Below are 7,612 nucleotides of genomic sequence, written 5' to 3'. Positions count from 1 at the left end.
GCAGAACTCCAGAAGCCAAAAGAGGAGATGGGGCAGACTCCAAATGTCATGAGAGGACCAGCATTCTCCCACCTTGCTTGTCCCATCCCAAGACCCCGGCTACATAAAGACCCTCACTTCCTCCCTGTGGCATGACTCTGCTGACCGACCCCCTCCCTCCATATCGGTCTGCAGACCTCGACTTGGAGTGACAGACAATTTAATAAAAGGGGCCTGTATCATACTCCTTTTCTGGATTTTGCTTCCTTTGAGAGCCCAGACTCAATTTCAACATTACAAGCATAAGTTAGCATTATTTTTATAAATGAGGAAGGTGAAACTCAGGGACTGAAATAATCTACCTAGGATTCCCTCTCAAGTGACTAGAAAGTCAAACTAGAGCCCTAGATTCTGTGCGTGTGCCCCTTGTACCATCACGTGCTCTAGAGTGTCAGTCAGCAGATGAAAGTTCCACCATAATATGGAAATTTCACATTTTGCTTAGTGGAAATTTTTTGGATACATACCTTGCTTCTCATAGCCAAGTAGAAGACAAATCGCTTTCTATATAAAGAAGTAATCAGAGTTAATATATTGCTCTCTGGTAGTTCCGTCAGATTGATATCTTAGCTCAGAGAAGAATAGCTTAAATTCCACTGGAGGATATAAATGTGTCTCCTGGGTTTGGCCCTGGTTATATAAGCTCTGCTAAATGAAGAGTTGAGTTATTTGAACTCTAATGGGAATCAGGATTCCTTCAGTCTTGGTCCTATTACTGTATTCTAGAGACTCTGCTCAAATCCAGACAAACGTGACTCATATTGATTCACTCGCCCCAGTATCTCAAGACTACTTCAGTCAAGTATACACAAGAAATACTGCGCATGCACGAGCTGGGCATGGCGGTGCTCCCCTTTAATTCCGTTACTTGGGAGGCTGAGACAGGAGGATAGCAGGTTTGAGGCCAGCCTTAGCAAATAGTGAAAATGCATGTTTCAAAATAGAAATTAGAGCTGGGCATGGTGATGCATATGTGTAAGCCAGGTACTTGGAAGGCTGAGACAGGAAGATCACAGGTTCAAAGCCTGCCTCAACAACTTAGTGGGACTCTCAGTAACCTGGTGAGACCCTATTTCCAAATAAAAAATGAAATCAGGCTGGGTTTGTAGGTTGGAAGTAGAATGCCTCTGGGTTCAATTCCCAGTACCCATAATATAAAATAAGATAAGATAAAATAAAATAAAATAAAATAAAATAAAATAAAATAAAATTAGAGCTGGGGCAAAATGTCCCTGGGTTCAATTCCCAGTATCACAAAGTAAATAAATAAATAAATAAATAAATAAAGCCGAGGCAGAATATCCTTGGATTCAATTCCCCCAGTACCACAAAAAATAGAAATAAATAAAATAGGGCCTGTGATATAGCTTGGAGGTAGAATTCCCCTAGGTTCAATCCTTAGCCACAAACACACACACACACACACTGCATACAAAGGGAGGGGGGCACCGCCTCTAAGAATGGAAGAAACGCAGCTCTCTGAACACCAGTCTTATCAACATGTCAGATTGTTGCTGGAGACTAGGGTGGACTACAGCATGGAGAAAAGAGGGCTGTCAAAGTAGTGGGGAGGAGCCACAGCGTGGTGACACATCTCTGTAATCTCAGGAAGTTGAAACAGGAGGATCACAGGTATGAGGCCAGCCTCGACAACTTAAGTGAGACCCATTTAAAAAAAAAAAAAAAGGCATAGGGATGTAGGTCAGAGATAGAACACTCCCAGTTTCCGTTCGTAGTATATTAAAAAAAAAAAAAGATTGGCCAGGCGTGGTGGAGCATGTTTGTAATCCCAGCGCTTGGGAGGCTGAGACAGGAGGATCGCACAGGTTCGGAGCCAGCCTCAGCTACTTAGTGAGGCTCTCAGCATCTTAATGAAACCCTGTTTCCAAATAAAGTATAAAATAGGTCTGGGAGTATAGCCCGGAGGTAGAAAAGCCCCTGGGTTCTACCCTCAGTACCACAAAATAAAAATGGTGGTGGGAGCTGGGCTTGGAGTTAAGTATATGATGAAGGTGTCCTCTTGCAGATATCAGGGATGCTGCCTGCTTTCTTGGCCTCTTGCAAGCTGCCACATAATCCTTTATGGAAGCCCTGCACCTATCCCCATCTAAGACCAGTAGAGCAGGAAGATTCCCAGTTCCCTCAACCTTGCTGTTTTCTTTTAAATAATTGCAATACCAATTGCTGGTGTTGTAACATGCTATTCCACAATCTGCTTAAACACCAAAAACTTCGAACAACAAAGGCGAATGCATGTTCCTTTATTTAGAAGACTTTGTCAGGCATGGTGGTGCATGCCTATAATCTCATTACTTGAGAGGCTGAAACAGAAGGATAGTAGGTTCAAGGACAACTTTAGCAATAAATAGACTCATTAACCTAGCGAAATCCTGTTTTAGAAAGGGCTAGGGGTGTTGCTTGGAGATAGAATGCCTCTAGGTTTAATTCTCAATACAGAAAAAAAGGAGGGAAGAAAGAAAGGAAAGACAGAAGGAAGGGAGGGAGGGAGGAAGGGAAGAAAGAAGGAAGGAAGGGAAAAAGGAAGGGAGAAAGGAAGGAAGAAAGGAAGAAAGGAAGGGAGGGAGGAAGGAAGGAATTCTGGTATATAACAAATGTGAACTGGGGAATAATGAACCAAAAAGAGGCATTGAATTCTAAGGTCAAACTTGCCCACCAGCATGATTATATTTCTTTAGAATTTTCAATAAAGTGCTGAATATTGTGTGGACCAGTGATCCACACAGTTATCACTATGTAGTTAGCAACTGAAACTCCAAACTGCATCTGCTGCCAACTTCTAAAGAATGGCTAAAGCCCAGCAAGGGTGCGCACACCTGTAATCCCAGTACGTAAGAGGCTGAAACAGGAGGATCCCAAGTTCAAGACCAACCTCAGCAATCTAGCAAGACCCTGTTTCAAAACAACAACAACCAAAAAAAAAAAAAAATTAAAAAGGGGGCTGGAGGTGTACCTTGGAGGTAAAAAGCTACTGGGTTCAATCCCTGTACCAAAATAAAAAATATTTTTTTAAAGTGGCTAAAAGAGCCTACAAACCCAGCCCTATTTTTTATTCTTTATTTTGAAACAGGGTCTCACTGAGTTGAAAAGGGCCTCACTAAGTAACTGAGGCTGTCCGCAAACTGCAATCCTCCTGTCTCAGCCTCCTACATACTGGAATTAAAGCCATGTGTGCATCACACCCAGCTCTATTTTTTCATATTTTAAATTAAACTTTTCATCTGAGATCATTGTAATTCATATGCATTTATAAAAAATATTACAGAGAACCCCCAAGTATCCAGGCTTCACCAGTGAGGACAAGGACCCACCGTAATCCTGACATTGGCCATGGGCCCCTCCTAGAACCACCGCCTCCCTCCACCCTCAGCTCCTCCGTTCTGGCAACCACTCACGGTCCCTGTGTCTATAATTTTATCATTTCCAGAATGTTCAATAAATAGAACCTTATGGTATGTAAGCTTTAAAGATTGGCTTCTTTCCATCCAGTATAATCCTCTGGGGGTTAATTTATGTTGTGGTGTGGAGAGTTTAAGGGTGTTTTGTTTTTTTTGGTCAGAGTAGTAAATATGGATTTGCCATTGTTTGGTTAATCGTTCACTCCTTGAAGTACAACAGGGTAGTTTCCAGCTTGAAGATACTGCAAATAAAACTATGACCAGGCGTGTTGGTGAGTGCTTCTCATTACAATACTGGGAGGCTAAGACAAGAGGATCACAGGTTCAAGACCAGCCTTAGTAATTTAGCAAGACCTTCAGCAACTTAGCAGGATCCTGTTTTAAAAATTAAAAATTAGGGTCAGGCGTGGTGGCGCACGCTTGTTATCCCCACGCTTGGGAGGCTGAGACAGGAGGATCACGCAGGTTCGAAGCCAGCCTCAGCTACTTAGTGAGGCTCTCAGCAACTTAGTGACACCCTGTTTCCAATTAAATATAAAATGGGTCTGGGAGTATAGCCCGGAGGTAGAAAGCCCCTGGGTTCCACCCCAAGTACCACAAGAAAAAGAAAAAAAATTAAAAATTACCTGGGTGTGGTGGTACACGTTTGTAATCCCAGGGTTCGGGAGGCTGAGACCGGAGGATCACAGTTCATGGTTCACAGACAGCCTCAGCTACATAGTGAGGCCCTCTGAAAATTAGTGAGACCCTGTTTCAAGATAAAGAATAAAACATAGGGCAGGGGGTGTAGCTCAGAGGTCATATGCCTCTGGGTTCCATCCCCAGAACCCCCCAAAATTAAAATTAAAATTAAAAATTAAAATAGGGCCAGGTATGGTGGTGTATGCTTGTAATCCCAGCATTTGAGAGGCATGGATCATGGTTTGTGGACAGCTCAGAGACTTAATGAGGCCCTTTGCAACTCAGTGAGACTCTGTTTCAGAATAAAGAATAAAAAACAGAGCCAGGGGTGTGTGTAGCTGGAAGGTAGAATGCCCCTGGGTTCCATCCCCAGTACTGAAAAAAAATTAAAATAGGGCTGGGGGTGTAGCTCAGAGGTAAAATGTCCCTGGATTCAACTCCCAGTAAACACACACACAAGTAAGCTTCATTAAAAAAAAAAAAAGACACATTTAGCCAGGTGTGGTGGCGCACATTTATAATCTCAGCACTTGGGAGGCTGAGACAGGAGGATTGCACAGGTTCGAAGCCAGCCTCGGTTACTTAGTGAGGCTCTCAGCAACTTAGTGAGACCCTGCTTCCAAATGAAATGTGAAATAGGGCTGGGAGTATAGCCTGGAGGTAGAAAACCCCCTGGGTTCCAATCCCAGTAACACACACACACACACACACACACACACACACACACACATTTAGAGCTGGACTTGGAGGCACATACTTGTAATCCCAGTATTTGGTTGGCTGAAATAGGAGGATCATAGATTCAAAGCCAACCCTGGCAACTTTGTGAGGCTCTCAGCAACTTAGTTGAGACCCTGTTTCCAAATAAGAAATAAAATTGGGCTGGGAGTGTAGCTCAAAGTTACAATGCCCCTGGGTTCAACTCAGCACCCCAACAACAACAACAACAACAACATTAAAAACAACATGTTGTTTGCTAGTCGTATGGTTTTTTGTCTAAAAATCCAGCAATCTGGGCATGTTGCTGCACACCTTTATTCCAGTACTTGGGAGGCTGAGACGGAGGATCACAGGTTCCAGGACAGTCTCAGCAAGTAGTGAGACTCATCGATTTAATGAGGCCCTGTTCCAAATTAAAAATAAAATAGGGTTGGAGTATAGCTCAGAGGTAGGATGCCCCAGATTCAGTCTCCAATAACATGCATGTGCACACACACACACACACACACACACACACACACACACACACACACACACACACACACTGCTGGGTATGATGGCACATGCTTGTAATCCCAGTACTTGGGAGGCTGAGACAGGAGGATCACAGGTTCAAAGTCAGCCTTGGTAACTCGGAGAGGCTCTAAGCAACCTAGTAAGACTCTGTTTTCAAATTAAAAAATGAAATGGAGCTGGGGGTATAGCTGGGAGTGCTTCTGGGCTTAATCCTCAGTACTACAAAAACAAAACAACCCTGCCAAACTGTTTTTCCGAGTGGCTACATCATTTTGTGATTTGGAGTCAGATGCAGGGGTGCACGCTTGTAATCCCAGCATTCGGGAGGCTGAGACCGGAGGATCACTGTTCCCAGACAGCCTCAGCTACTTAGGGAGGCCCTTTGCAACTCAGTGAGACCCTGTTTCATAAATAAAGAATAAAAAATAAGACTGGGTAGGCTGGGCGTGGTGGCACACTCACCAATCTAGTAAGATCCTGTTTCAGAATAAAAATAAAGCTGGGCGTGGTGGTGCACACTTGTAATCCCAGTACTTGGGAGGCTGAGATTGGAAAATTGCAGGTTCAAGGCCAGCCTCAGCTGCTTAGTGAGGCCCCTTGCAACTTAATGAGACCCAATTTGCTGTGTCCCTAGGCCCAGTGTGGCCCCTTTAGGGTGCTGGGTGGACAAGTGGGTGTCTGGGTCCTGCTGGGCTGCAGCTCCTCACCCAGCTGTGTGGCTTAGCTTTGTTACCACGCATCCATCTTACCTTCCTGCTGGACTCAGTCTTTGCAAGAAGCCGGAGCTGGTTGCCAAAGCCTTGACACTACTGACCAGTCTCTCCGCCACCCCCGATCCTTCCTTCTACTTACTGTTCCTGGAACTACATCGCTGCCTCCTGCAATTTTGAGACCCATCCATAATGGGAGCCAATTTCTCACTGACCTCTTTCTGGAAGCGAAGTTCCATGTAATTCAAGTCTGAACACTACCTTTTGTGCTGTGATGTCTCCCGAAGGATCAACCCTACCCTCAGGGCAAATGGTATCCTCTGAGAGCCTGGCTTCCCCTCTCTCAGCCTCATAGCCTGGCTCCAAAGCTCTGTGGCTCCCATCTATACAGAAATTGAGCCCACATGTGTTTTACTAGAGTCAGAGCGTTGCATTCCTTCAAGTTGCTGTTAATATCATCAGTATGGGCCGGGCGTGGTGGCGCACGCTTGTAATCTACGCACTTGTGAGGCTGAGACAGGAGGATCGCACAGGTTCCAAGCCAGCCACAGCTACTTAGTGAGGCTCTCAGCAACTTAGTGAGACCCTGTTTCCAAATAAAGTATAAAATAGGTCTGGGAGCAAAGCCCAGAGGTAGAAAAGCCCCCGGGTTCCACCCCCAGTAACACACACACACACACACACACACACACACACACACACACACACAGTCAATATGACCCTTAGTCTGTCCCTTTGTATTTTTTTTTTCCACTACTGGGGATAGACCTCAGAGGCATTTTACCTCCAAGCTACAATCCAGCCCTATTTTTTATTTGAAACAGGGTCTCACTGAATTGCAAAGGGCCTCACTAAGTAGCTGAGGCTGTCCACAAACTGTGATCCTCCTGTCTCAGCCTCCTAAAGGCCGGGATTATGAGCGTGCGCCACCACACCTGGCTTCTTTGGTTTTTAGTTATCTAGTATCCTGTCATTTCCTAGCTGGACGTGATAGGGCACACCTGTAACCCCAATATTTATGAGGCTGAGATAGGAGTATCACAGGTTTGTGTCCAGCCTCAGCTACTTAGTGAGGCACTCTGAAACTCAGTGAGACCTAGTTTCAAAATAAAAAATAGGGCTGGGGTATAGCTTGGAGATAGAATGCCTTAGGTTCAACCCCTAGTACTACAAAAATCAATCAATCATCAATCAATCAATATAAAATAAAATAGGGCTGGGATGTAGTAAAACACACACACACACACACACACACACACACACACACACACACACACATCGGGACAGCTGCTGGGGCAAACAGGACTGTCACCGAGAAAGGGACAGAGCCAAGTTTTGGATGTGTGCCCAGCAACCAAGCTATAGCTAGAGACAAGTGTCCCAGGAAAGGAAAGTGTTTGCCCACGTCTAGATTGCGTAAAGGAAGACCAAAGGGCACTCTCAGCCCTCAGCACCCCTCCTGGCTCCTCACTCAGCCTCTCCCTCAAGACCCAGACCTGGGCTGCTGTGTTTTATGTTTTGTTGTTCTAG

This window comes from Muscardinus avellanarius (genome assembly GCF_963383645.1).
Source record: "Muscardinus avellanarius genome assembly, chromosome: 20".
Taxonomy (NCBI): Eukaryota; Metazoa; Chordata; class Mammalia; order Rodentia; family Gliridae; genus Muscardinus; species Muscardinus avellanarius.
This window is presented reverse-complemented; position numbering follows the sequence as displayed.